Here is a 14,555-nt window from a genome sequence, read left to right on the forward strand (position 1 = left end):
GCCTCCGAGAGATGATCGCACCGAGCCAGATAAGGCGGCTTCTTTACGCCCACAACCATCGCATCCTTGCTCGTAACGCCACGTTTGTCCACCGATTCCCGACAGAAAAGGAGGTGGGTCAGACGCCCCCGTGGTTCTTTCGCTGCTCCGTTTATGGCCCTTTGTAATTCACTGATCGAGTGTTTTCACAGTGAATTCTACCAGTGCCATACACAGAACAGGAGGACGACGCTTCAGCTCGTGTGTCCAAAAATTGCCGGAAAGAAAAAAAAAACACAGAAAGAGGAAGAAAATCCTTTGAAAAAGAGATTTCAGGACTTTCTCGTTCTGCTCGACGGATTTTCACAAACGACGGCCACAAAATTCAAGACGAAAAGGATCAGAGCATCCCTAAAATGGCTTCTCTGAGTGACGCATTGGGTGATGCGCATCGTGCAATCAATATGAAAACTCACAAAGGTTAAAAAAATAATAACAAAGCAAGCAGGAGTCTCTAAAGTATTTCAAACAAATGTTTGTTGAAAGCCAGTCAAATGGGGGGGGGCTGTTCTGAATGCCCGGATATGCACCCCCTAATGTTGTGCCCCCCACACACCAAGTCGTCAAAGTTTTCTTCTTGCAAACTCGTTCATTGTATGGACTAGGCAAGGAGATGCACTCATTAAGGTGCTGGAAGAGAGAAAGAGCACAGAGCTATGTGGGACGTTGCATCACACCCTGATTTTATCTTTATCTTTATTCAAATTTCTATACTTTGTGTTTTTCAAGCCACCCACTCATCCTTCAAGAATCTTTGGCGTTTGTAACAATTGTGTATTGCCATTGTGTCCATCCGTAGCTTAGAGTAAGGTATCTCAACGTGGCAATTTTAAAGATGGGTGGACTTCAACTCCCAGAATTCCCCAGCGTTGCTGGCTGAGGAATTCTGGGAGTTGAAGTCCCCCCATCTTTAAAGCTGTCAAACTTAAGGAGCACTGCAAAAATTCCCTAAAGCAACACAAAATTGCAAATTGCGACTGAAAGTTTCCCACACTCACACAATTTCATTTCTGCCCCTTTCAAATGCTTTTCGGACAAAGCGACGTCATTTTCTCCCCAAAAAGATCCAGCGAGCTCACCCTGGTTTCCCCCCATGGAAATTGTGGGTGCTCCATCACTGAAGGTTTATAAGAAGAGATTGGACAACTGTTTGTCTGAAATGGTATAGGATCTCCTCTAGGGGGTTGGACTAGATGACCTCAAATGTCCCTTCCAACTCTATTATTCTGCAAAATTGCTGATATTTCCAGAGGAAGCAGCTTATCATGTATTGCTTCTTCTCGCCAAACTTCATCTAGATACGAATTCTTGTTCATAATATTGAATTTCAGATAGTCCTCAACTTAAGACCACCTGTTTAGCGATCATCTGAAGTCAGGACACTGAAAAAAAAGTGACTTTAAACCTGTTCCTTGCACTTAACGACTGTCGCAGCCTTGAATAAAATTTGGGTGCATGGCAACCGGCCTGCCTTTACGGTCGCAGCTTCCCGGATGCGATCACTATTTCTGACCTTCCCAGAGTCTTAATGGGGGAATCCGGATTCATTTAACAACCGTGTGTGATTCGCTTAACATCCATGCTCATAAAATCGGGTGTGACTCACTTAACAACCGCCTTGGCTTAGGCATTGAAATTCTGGTTGGAATTGCAGTCATAAGTCGAGGATGACCTGTGACATCAACAATAGAATTGCAGCTACACAAGATACCCCAGAATTGCAGAGTTGTTGTGTGTCTTGGCCAGAGGAAAAATGGGGGCTTTTGTTGTGTGTCCCAATCACCACAACGCCAAAACACACCGGCATCCTCAGGGGGGTCACAATATCTGTGGCGATGCTGCGTCTCCAGAGAATAGGGGTTGAACAAGTCAAAATGGCTGCCGCAACGGCATCGTCAGAATGTTGTGTTCTCAGGCACGTCACACAGAGACACAAGCCACACACATTAAACAACAGCCAAACAACTTTTGCCGCTTAACAACTGCGGCAGAAAGACCCTAAAATCATAAAACTCACTTAACACTACGGCCTCGCTTAGCAACGGAAATTTGGGGTTCTATTGTAGTCATAAGGTGAGGACTGCAACATTATCCTTAAGGAACCTACAGCCTGGGGATGGGGGTCATCCCTCAAAAATGCCAAATCCGGACAGAACTCTCCGATACGTAGCAATATAGGGAGTCCTCAATTTACAACATTTCATTTAGCAACCGTTCAAAACGAGAATGGCACTGAAAAAAGTGACTTCTGTCCGTTGTTCACACTTACGACCGTTACAGCCTCTCCGTGGTCACGCTTGATCAAAATTCAGACGTTTTGGCCACTGACTCATATTTATGACGGTTGTAGTGTCCCGGGGTCATGTAATCCCCTTTTGCGACCTTCTGACAAGCAATGGGGAAGATGAATTCACTTAATGACTGTGTGCTAACTTAACAATTGCAATGATTCACTTAACAACTGTGGTAAGAAAGGCCGCAAAATGGGGCAAAGCTCACTTAACGTATGTCTCTCTTAGCAACGGAATTTTGGCCTCGATTGTGGTCATTAAGTCCTATTTTTTTTCTTCTCCTCTGTTCCTTTATTAAGCATCATAGCCTGTTCAGGGAGCCCTTAATATACGGGATGATTTGGGGCCAATCATCAGGAGGTAGCGAGTTCTAATTCTGCCCTTGCCATGAAAGCCGCCTGGGTGACTTTGGGTCCATCTCACCCCCCCACTCTCTCTCAGCCCCTCCCACCTCACAGGGTTGTTGTTGTTGGGGAAAATAGGAGGAAGGTGTATCAGATATGTTCAGCGCCTTCAATTGTTTGTATCCTGCCTTTACTATTTCAAATAATAATAATATTTTTTCAAATAAGTCTTTCAAATAATTCTTATTATTTGAAATAATAATTATTATATTAAATAGTAATAATTATTATTATATCAAATAATTATTATTTGAAATAATAATTAATATTTGAAATAATATTTATTGTTATTTCAACTAATAATTATTATTTTAACTAATTATTCTTATTATTTCGAATAATAACTCTTATTATTTTGAATAATTCTTATTTCAACTAATAATTCTTATTATTTTGAATAATTCAAATTCTTATTTCAACTAATAATTCTTACTTCAACTAATAATTCTTATTATTTCAAATTATTACTATTTTAAATAATTCAAATTCTTATTTCAATTAATAATTCTTATTATTTCAAATTATTCAAATTCTTATTTCAACTAATAATTCTTATTATTTAAAATAATTCAAATTCTTATTTCAACTAATAATTCTTATTTCAACTAATAATTCTTATTATTTCAAATTATTACAATTTTAAATAATTCAAATTCTTATTTCAGCTAATAATTCTTATTATTTCAAATAATTCAAATTCTTATTTCAACTAATAATTCTTAATATTTCAAATTATTACTACTTCAAATAACAATTACTCTTATTTCAAATAATAAAGGTGAAGGAAATCAATCAAAGAGAAACAAGGAATGTGAGATGAGCGAAAACAAGACGGCTCATGAACGACACGCTTAAAAAACAGCCAAATTTCATGCTCCTTTCCTGAATGCACTCCAAGTGTTTATTTCCTTATTTCATTTCTTAAATTTATACCTCGCCTTTGTCACTGTGCAAAGCGACTCTCTGGGTGTCGCCAGAAACCAACGTATAACTCAGGTTTGTAAAAGTGGCTTCCTTTAAAAGAAAAACAAAATAGTCTATCATCTATTATCAGCTATCAAAGGCCTGGAGACTAAAACATACGAAGAACGGTTGCCGGATTTGGGGTTGGCCAGTCTAAAGAAAAGAAGAATTAGGGGCAACATGATAGCATTATTCCAGTATTTGAGGGGCTTCCTCAAAGAGGAAGGGGTCAATTTATTTTACAAAACACCTGAAGGGCAGGATAAGAAACAATGGATGGAAACACCTCAAGAAGAGAAGCAACCTGGAATTAAGGAGCAATTTCCTGAGGGTGAGAACAATTAACCAGTGGAACAGCTTGCCACCAGAAATTGTGGGTTCTCCAACACTGGAAGTTTTTAAGAAGAGTCTAGCAAATCACTTATCTAAAAGAGTATAGGTTTGGGGGCTGGACTAGAAGACCTCCAAGGTCCCTTCCGCCTCGTTCATTCATTCATTCATCCATCCATCCATCCATCCATCCATCCATCCATCCATTCACCCATCCAGAACCGGATAAGAATCCCAATATTTCTAAGCCAACAAATCACTAAAACTGATTGCCAGACCCCAATCACAAGGATTCAGAGCCCTAAAATTCAGCAAGTTAAAATGCAGGCAGTCCTCGAGTTACGACCACAATTGAGCCCAACATTTATGTTGTTAAGTGAAACATTCTCTGTGGGGGCACCTACCCTCTGGAACCAGCTGCCCCCAGAGATAAGGAGAATCCAAGACCTCGGTGCCTTCCGCTGTGCCCTTAAAACTTTCTTTTTACAGCAAACCAGGCTGGCCTAACACTTTTTAAAATGTTTTTAATTGTTTTGTCATTGCTTTTAATTATGGGGCCAAATATTTATATATCTTTTAATTGTATTTTAATGTTTGTAGTTTATGTTTTTACTTTGGCTGTACACCACCCTGAGTCCTTAGGGAGAAGAGCGGTATATAAATTTGATATAAAATAAAAAAATAAAAAATAAACATTGGTTAAGTCAGTTTGCCCCCATTTTACGACTTTTCTTGCCTCTGTTGTTAAGCAAGCCATTGTGAATCACATGGTTGTTAAGTGAGTCACACAGTTGTTAAGTGAATCTGGCTTTCCCTGTGGACTTTGATGGTCAGAAGGTCACGAAACGGGATCACGTGACTCAACTGGGACACTGCGACCGTCGTTAAATAAGAGCCAGTGGCGAAGCCTCTGAATTTTGATTGCGTGACTGCGGGGATGCTGCAACGGTCGTAAGTGTGAAAAACGGTCGTTAAGTCCCTTTTTTCAGGGCGGTTGTCACTTTGAACGGTCACTAAGTGAACTGTTGTAAGTCGAGGATTAGCTGTGAACATGAAAGTCGCGATTAAATTTCCAAGAGAAGCAAGCTGGCCCTGCAAAGCTCATAATATTCCATCTCTTAAAATTAAGGTAAAGTTGACGCCATCTTGACTTTTTTGACCTCCCTAGAGAGATATCCCTTCTACCGGTCCGTGTTTGCAAATTCCCTATTTTTGTCTTGGTTGGTGGAACCTTTCTCCCTGTCCTCTAAAAGCAACTTTGCTTATTTATTTATTTATTTTATTTTATCATATTTTATTTTATCATATTTGTATAAATACAAATTTGTATTTGTATTATAAAAATATTTTGCAATTAATAACAGAATAATAGAATAACAGAATCTGGAAGGGACCTTGGAGGTCTTCTAGTCCAACCCCCTGCTCAGGTGAGAAACTCTCTCCCATTTCAGACAGATGGTTGTCCAATCTCCTCTTAAAACTAACCAAACCTTAAGATTTAGCCTTTAATCTTCCTCCCCACAATTAATATTGAAGATAAATGCAGACGAAAAAAATACGAAGGGGCAACTTCAACCAAGCTCAGAGAGCACAAAGGACCCCTCCTTTCAAGCCTGAGTTGCAACAAATATTCTCCTTTTAAAGAAATAATTTATATATATAATTTATTTCCTATCTTCCCGCTGAGGAAGATGGGCAGAATTCGACAATAAAAATAAAATAATATTTCCCTTTCGTGCAACCAACTTGAGACCAGCCGGTTTGCCCACACAGCGAAAGCAAAATTTCAGATCGATGGCAAATCCATAAAATTAGCCTCCCTGATATCTTTCCATAAATCCAATTTCCTTTTTCAGCTGCGGATTTTTAAAAAATCTGTGTCTCACATCCCCAGGTTATTTGCAAGAGGCAAGGCTTCCCATCAGAGGCCTTTGGGTGGACTACAACTCCCATCTATCCCCAACCCACTTGGCTACAGGGATGTGGGGAGGTATGCCATGCTGGCGAGGATGATGGGAGTGATCCTCCTAACATCTGTGGAAGATGAAATGGGACCCAAACAAGAGAAAATGTCTTCCGCATTGCAAGCTCAAAAATCAGGCGGCCTTGACAAGGACCGGACTGAACCAGGCAAGGTTCCATGATCCGGTCTGTGCAAAATTAAAACTTTGTGATCCAGGTGAAGCTGGCTTATGCAACACGCTTGAGCAGTTTGATGGAAGATCTGGTGACCTATCATCTCCAGCCTCTAAACCTGGTTTGTTTGTGTGTTTGTGGCTGAGCGTAGCCCAACCGGCTGGGTGAAATCGTACTGTGTGAACTCTGAGAATGGGTTCACTTCCATCGCCAGGATTGAGAACCTTCTGTGAAAGCACAAAATGATAGACAGAGAGGGAGGGAGGGAGGGAGGGATGATAAATGATGGGCAGGCAGACAGACAGACAGACAGGTGAGAGAGAGAGAGATGAAAGAGAAAGGATAATGTGTGTGTGTGTGAGAGAGAGAGAGAGAGACAGACAGACAGATAGATAGATAGATGATAGATGGATAGATAGATAGATAGATAGATAGATAGATAGATAGATAGAGATGGATGGATGGATGGATGGATTGATAGATGGATAGATAGATGATAGATAGATAGATAGATAGATAGATAGATAGATAGATAGATAGGTGTGTGGATAAATGATAGATATAAAAAAACAAATACGGGAGAGAGAAAAAGAGGGAGAGATGGATAGATGGATGGATGGATGGATGGATGGATGGATGGATGGATGGATAGATAAATAGATAGATAGATAGAGATAGAGATAGAGATAGAGATAGAGATAGACATAGACATAGACATAGACATAGACATAGACATAGACATAGAGATGGATGGATGGATGGATGGATGGATGGATGGATGGATGGATAGATAGATAGATAGATAGACAGACAGAGATGGATGGATGGATGGATGGATGCATAGATGATAGATGGATAGATAGATAGATAGATAGATAGATAGATAGATAGATAGATAGATAGATAGATAGATAGATATGGATGGATGGATGGATTAGATAGATAGATAGATGAGACAGAGAGTGAAATAGATAGTTGATAGATGGATGGATGGAAAGCAGGAAGGGTGGGTGGATGGATAAGATAGATAGAATGATAAAATGGTAAATAGATAGAGAGAAAACGAGACAGACAGACAGACAGATAGATATAGGTGGGCTCCCTCTTCTTTGTTGAAGCTCCTCAAATATTGGAAGATGCTATCGTGTCCGTCCGTCCCCCATTCCTTCTTTTCACTAAAGTAGCCATCCCCCATTCCTGCACCCGTTCTCCCTGGCACGTGAGCTGCCACCACCAGAGCCCTTCTGAAGTCCCACTGAGCCCGAAGGGAGGGGGCCACGGGAGAAGAAAGACCCCTTTCTCCCCACCTGGTCGCAGAAGGAGACCCCCCCCTCCCCTCTCTTCGGCGCCTCCTGCCAGATGTCACCGCACACAACCTCAACAAGTTGCATTGAATCACGTTGGGGCTTCTTGATTGCCAAACATCCCCCCCCCCAAAAAAAATTCCCTCTCCAGGATGGCAGCCTATAAACCAGCATTGATGGGGTGGGGGGGGTTTGAGGGCGGGGGGGCTTAGTGACAGCTGGGGAAATTTCTCCTGCGCGAAGGTCTGGCACCAGATGGGCAGTCTGGGTGCAAAAAAACGCCTCTGGACATCTTGAAGGGGGGGGCATCACGCAGGAAATGGAGCCTCTGGGACCCTTCTGCCTTTTTGCACCTTCTCCTCAGCCCCCCCTCCCCTTAAATCCCACTCGGCGAGGGTCCCATTGATCGGGGTATCTCTGCCTCTGCCCCCCACCCCAAACAGCTGCTGAAAAGGAAATGGCTGGGAATTTGCAAAAAAAAATCAAATCAAATCAATCCAGGAAGGGGTCAAAAGGATAATGACGTGCCCCCCCCCAACCCCAGCCTCCCCTGCCCCCTGATCTGATCATCCTCTGCCCCCTAAATGCTTCTCTTTCCTAGTTGGGGGGGGGGGAAGTTCCTTAAAGGGTCTCCGGTGCTGGTAGGGACTGCAGAGGGGGAAAATCAATTAGTCAAGCTATTAATATTTTACCATCTCTAAGCGGTCTGCTTTGCCTGCTCTACCCCCCCCCCCAACTTCAGTGCACTTAGATTGATTCAGAGTGGGGGGTGGAGGAGGGCAGGAATGGCTAATGAGCCCCCCCCCTCCATGCAAATGGAGGGAGAGATGCGCCGGGCATCTGGGCCCAGCTGGGCTCTGCTTTCCTTCCTTCCTTCCTGGGTTTACGGGAAATTCTTCGTGGCCCCCTGGCCGAAGTCCAGTTCAACCTCTTGGAGGCTGGACTGCATAGCTCCAGGAGAGAATCTTTGTGGCTCTGGGTTCAAGAGTGGGGTTGAAACCATGCTCAGAGAGCACTAAGGAGCCTCCCGCCTCCTATCTATCTATCTATCTATCTATCTATCTATCTATCTATCTATCTATCTATTTATCTATTTATCATCTATCTCTATATAATTATTTATATCTATCTATCTATTTATCTTTATCATCTATCTCTATATAATTATCTATATCTATCTATCTATCTATCTATTTATCTATTATCTATCTATCTATCTATCTACAGTATCTATCATCTAGGTATCTATCTATGGTCTATCAATCTATTTATCTACTCATCCATCCATCCATTATCTATCTATCTATCTATCTATCTATCTATCTATCTATCTATCTATCTATTTATCTATTATCTATCTATCTATCTATCTACAGTATCTATCATCTAGGTATCTATCTATGGTCTATCAATCTATTTATCTACTCATCCATCCATCCATTATCTATCTATCTATCTATCTATCTATCTATCTATCTATCTATTTATCATCTATCTCTATATAATTATCTATATCTATCTATCTATCTATCTATCTATCTATCTATCCATCTATCATTTATATCTATCATATCATCTGTATCCATCCAGATCTATCTATCTATCTATCTATCTATCTATCTATCTACAATATCTATCATCTAGGTATCTATCTATGGTCTATCAATCTATTTATCTACTCATCCATCCATCCATCATCCATCATCTATCTATTATCTATCTATCTATCTATCTATCTATCTATCTATCTATCTATCTATCTATCTATCTATCTATCTATCTATCTATCTATTCTGTATCATGTATCTATTATCTATCTATTCTTTATCTATCATCTACTATCTATCATCTATTTGTCCACTCATTCCCCCCTACTATCTATCCATCTATCATCTATCTATCTATCTATGGTCTATCAATCTATTTACTCATCCATCCATCCATCCATCTATCTATCATCTATCTCTTCATCCATCCATCATCTATTCCATATCTATCTATCATCTACTATCTATCATCTATTTGTCCAGTCATCCATCCATCCATCCACTCACTGTCTCTATCTGTGTCTGTCTGTCTGTCTATTGTCCGTCTGTCTATATCTGTCTGTATCATTCTATCTATCTATCTATCTATCTATCTATCTATCTATCTATCTATCTATCTATGGTCTATCAATCTATTTACTCATCCATCCATCCATCCATCCATCCATCCACCCAGCTATCTAGCTTCCTAATATTTGTAGCTCAGGGTTGAACTTTTGGGTTCTTGGTGCTCTCTGAGCTTGGTGATTTTCTTGCAGACCTTTTATGACCCAGCTAGGTAACATTATCAGGGCTAGAAGCGAGTGGGGTTTTCTCTCTGTTTGGCTTACATATATATTCCCCCAGCAATCAAAAGACGACATGTTTACAAAAATATAGGACCTTTTGCATCCTCCTGGACAAGGTGGGATTCTGGAGATGACTTTCCAAGAAGGGAAGAGATAAAGAGGAGATTGAATTCTGGGGGAGAATCCATCAAATATATTTAGAAGCAAAGTGGGGGTTTTCGGGCACATTTAAGGGTGACCCTTAACCTCTTCAGTGGATGGTGGGCGCCTCTAATCCAGCACACCAGGAAGACACCAGCTTGGGAGGGCTGAATCTGGAGTGGAGCAAAAGACAGGATTAATCTGTGGAACTCCCTGCCACAAGGTGAGCTGATGCCCATTCAGGTGGGCATTAATTCGACTGGGAAAAGCAAGCAAGGGTTTAGTATTAACTAAGTTATTAACCGCCCAGAGTTGCTAGGAGCCAGTTGCATACAAATTTATTAAAGTTCGATATAAACTTTAATATTTATAATATAAATAAAGATAGTCTTAATAAAATAAGATTGTTCCCATTTATATTCACTGCATTTTGGGTTGAGTGAATATTACTGTATTCTAAAACAGAGTCTATTTTTATAATTTTCTTTTTCTCCCTCTGCATGTGGACCGAACTCAAAATATGGCAAATTATGCCTCAAAACAAATAATTTATAAGATTTAAAAAAAAAAAACACTTTGCATTTTAGGGCATCTTTCTTCAACTTGGTGTCTATTGGACGTGTCAAATTTTGGTGCCCCGTGCTGAAGTGCAATGTCAAAAATCAAATATCGCCTCCTTATTCTATAAGAGCGTAGCTAACTGGGGAATTCTGGGAGTTGAAGTCCGCATGTCTCAAACTCGCCAAGCTTAAGAAACACTGTGCTACAGTACACATCTAATTTTGTTAGCAAGAATTGCTGCCTACAGAAGTGGTTGGTCACCGCCATTTTATCCAACCATGCTGGCATCGCCTGATGGTACCCCATCCAATTACCAATCAGATCTGCTCCTCTTTTCCTTGCTTCCCAAGCAGCCAACCCTATATCCTGCCATCTTCTTTGGTTTCCGGTTACAATTAATTAATTTCATTCTTCCAGTTTCAGGAAGGAGACCCTGGTATAGGGCCTTCTGGTTGAGAAAGGGGGTTGGACTAGAAGACCTCTAAGGTCCCTTCTGTTGTTCGGTTATTCTGTTGTTATTCTGTTGTTATTATTCTGTTATTCTGGATGGCAACGGTTGCACCATTGCCCCCTAGAGCAAAATCCTGCTGCAAAATCAATTATAAAGCCATTTTTTTGGTCGGCCGGGATTTTCCGTCATAAGCCCCTAGAAGGAGAAAGGGAAGGAGAGGAGAAGGAAGGAGAGAGAAGGAGAGGGGAGTAGAGAAGAAAGGGAGGAGAAAGAAGAGGAAAGGAGAGGGATGTTGTAAAAATGGGTGAAATACGGTATACAGGAGAAAAGAAAACAGACAGACCATTTCGTATTTCTTCTTTCTTTTTTAAGGGTTATAGTCTTGAAACTATAACGGAAGATAATACAGATGCTAAAGCACATCAGGTTAGATGTTATTGCACGCTCGTTAATATTTATATGAAAAATAAAATTTGGAGCAAAAGGTAGGAGTAAATAATATGAAATAAGGAAAATGGAATGTAATAATTAGGAATATGTTTATATGTATTGAAATGTATGATACTCAAACATCGCACCATTCACACAATGATATGTATAAATTTTAAAAAAAACTTGATTAAAAAAAAAAAGAATCCACCCAGGACCCTTTTGGGTTCCTCACACAGACCCTCCTACAGAGGTTTGGACTCATGCACACACCAAAAAAAAGCTTTTAGCCTTTCCATCATGTGGCATTGCACAAGCTGCAGGAATCAAGAGCTAAAAACTCACAAAGGCGCACTTGTTTACAGAGGCATCTTCAGGTTCAATTCTGTGAATCTCGTGGGTTTTGTGTTGTTGTTTTTTTAATTCCACGTATACAGACGTTTTAGAATACTTGCAAAAAAAAGGGGGGGGGGGAAATCCTGGCTCCGTCCAAGCTTTGAGATGGGCTGCCACTCAAATTAAAACAAAATTTCCCAGCCCACTTGGAAAAAAACAAAAAAACCCAAAAAGGTTGGAGGGAATTTTGCATGCAGAGAGAAAATTGTCGCTTTTCACTTTGGCACACAAACACAACCACCCCAGGGCGTGTTTGTCGTGCATGTTCCTGATGATGCGTGTTTACTCAAAAAAAGAAATCCCACAGGATTCCTTCAGCTTCCTCCGAGGTAAACCAGCTTGCAGAGATCTCTGCAATATTCTTAGCTGCGAAGAAAAAGCCTGTTGAATTTTGCAAGGTTTACTCCTGAGTAAAAGACAACAAGGAGGAAGAACTGCATTTTGGCTGCCCCAGAAGGTCTGACTTCAGAAGGGACCAATAATCTTCAATATTATTCATCACGTTCAAACGCCGTTTCAAAATATAGTGCAATATTGTAATGACGCCTCTTATTTAATAAACGAACTATACTGCATTTAAATTACTACATAATATTTTTTAAAAAATCTCTTGAATCTCTGTAGTTTTTCATGCTTCCCTTATTTTCATTATTTGCTGGACGCCCAAAGAACCCAACAGATATGTAAACCATAATTAAAAAAGGATCGATTAGAGAACACTAAGAGAACCATCAATCATATTTTTAAAGGAATCCAGTTTATGAGAGAAAGAATTATTTGTTTCATTGTTTTATAACTTGGAAGCTGCCCTAAAGTCACGTTTGTAAGGGGGAGACGGCAGCATAAAAAATGTAGACACAATTGAAATTTAAAACTGATTTTAAAATAGATAAAATGTCAATAAATCAACCCATGTATGCAAACGATGAAATAAAAATAAATAAGAATGGAAGAAGAAATTGAAATGAGAATAAAGATCATTAGAAAATCGGGGCTGCTCAAATACCATTTTAGATTGAACTGAAAAGGGAAACAACAGGAGAGAAGGGAAGGAGTAGAGAGGGAGGAAGGGAGAGGAGGGGAGAGGAGAGGAGAGGAGAGGAGAGGAGAAAGAAGAAAGGGAAAAGGAGAGGAACAAAAGGGAGGAGAAAGAGGAGCAGAAGAGAAGGTTAGAAGGGGGGAAGAAGAGAGGAGTGGGGGAAGAGAAAGGAAAGTAGGAAAGAGAAGGAGAGGAAGAATGAAGGAAGCAGGAGGAGAAAGAGGAAGGAAGAGAAGGGGAGGAGGAGTAGAAAGGGAAAAGGAGAGGAAGAAAAGGGAGGGGAAAGAGGAGCAGAGAAGAAGGTTAGAAGGGGCGAAGAAGAGAGGAGTGGGGGAAGAGAAAGGGAAGTAGGAAAGAGAAGGAGAGGAAGAATAAAGGAAGTAGGAGGAGAAAGAGGAAGGAAGAGAAGGGGAGGAGAAGAAGAAATGTTGGAGTAAAGGTAAAGGGTAAAAGAGCAGCCCCGAAAAAGTAAAAATCAAAAATGAAAGTTAAAAGATAAGATGAATGAAAAATGATGGATAAATGACTGTACATGTAAATGTGTTTATGAGAAATAAAAATAAAAAACTTTTTTTAAAAAAATAAATCAACCCATGGGTGGCACAGACAATCTAGCAAACCTATCAAATCAAATCCAGCTAATCTGAGATACATCATTGCCTATTTGGGCAATGAAGATTTTCGAAGACGCGCCCAGACATCCACCCCAAAGGTGTTGTAATTTAATTGAGATATATTTCACGCTGTCCAAGAAAAAGATTTGCAGGGTTGTGTTGTTGTTTTTTTCACCTGGTGCCAAAGTGAAAATCCAGGTTTGGTTGGCCTCTCCGAAATGCTTCTTGGCAGCTCACTTGACTTAAGGATTAGCTTTGGGGTTTATCTAATAAGCCTGGGCCTTGGCACAGATGTCAAAAGTTTGCAGCGGCTCTCCTAAGTGGGTTACCTGCTTTTCAAAGAAACGGCAGGCTTAAGGGAATTCACCTCACCTCTCTGGATCTCAAAATAAGAGCCCTGCGGAGTATCCATCGGCCAAGGAAAGGCTGCCTCAAATATAGGTATATAGATAGATTAAAATCTAAAAAATTAAGGTCAATGCAACAACGGCAACAAAATTCTACTCCATGTCTATCGGCTACCTCAAGGAACGAACGTTTCCAAAGAACTGAATTGGCCATTGTCTGGATGCTGGAGGTGCATTTAGAATTTAGGATATAAATTCTGGACATCTCAATTGTCGCATTTAGAGTTGTAAATCAGATAATTGCAGATGCTGTCTCTCTCTCTCTCTCTCTCTCGATCTATCTATCATCTTTATCTATCTATCTATCTGTCTGTCTATCTATCTATCTATCTATCTATCTATCTATCTATCTATCTATCGATCTATCTATCTCCCTCTCTCTCTCTCTCTCTCTAACTCCCTCTCTATCGATCTATCGATCTATCATCTATCATCTCTCTCTCTCTCTCTCGCTCTCTCTATCAATCTATCAATCTATCATCTCTCCCTCTCTCTCTCTAACTCCCTCTTTCTCTCTCTCTCGATCTATCTATCATCTCTATCTATCTATCTATCTATCTATCTATCTCCCTATCTCCCTCTTTCTCTCTTTCTAACTCCCTATCTCCCTTTCTCTCTCTACCTATCTCTCTATCGACCTATCTATCATCTATCTCTCTATCTCTATCTCTCTATCTCTCTCTCTATCGATCTATCATCTCTATCTCCCTCTCTC

General features: G+C 40.3%; 2 long non-coding RNA genes across 2 annotated transcripts in view; both read right to left on the minus strand.

The window, feature by feature from the left end:
* LOC148112743 (uncharacterized) overlaps positions 1-14,555 on the minus strand; it is a 40,539-nt gene that overhangs the window by 11,436 nt on the left and 14,548 nt on the right. The gene's annotated exons all lie outside the window — the stretch shown is intronic.
* LOC117658991 (uncharacterized) overlaps positions 9,973-14,555 on the minus strand; it is a 10,167-nt gene continuing 5,584 nt past the window's right edge. Inside the window, exon 2 of the long non-coding RNA XR_004589370.3 lies at positions 9,973-10,116. This is a non-coding gene — a long non-coding RNA (uncharacterized LOC117658991). The remainder of the gene's footprint in view (positions 10,117-14,555) is intronic.

Source organism: Pantherophis guttatus, chromosome 7, assembly GCF_059756535.1.
Source record: "Pantherophis guttatus breed Tessera chromosome 7, ASM5975653v1, whole genome shotgun sequence".
Taxonomy (NCBI): domain Eukaryota; kingdom Metazoa; phylum Chordata; class Lepidosauria; order Squamata; family Colubridae; genus Pantherophis; species Pantherophis guttatus.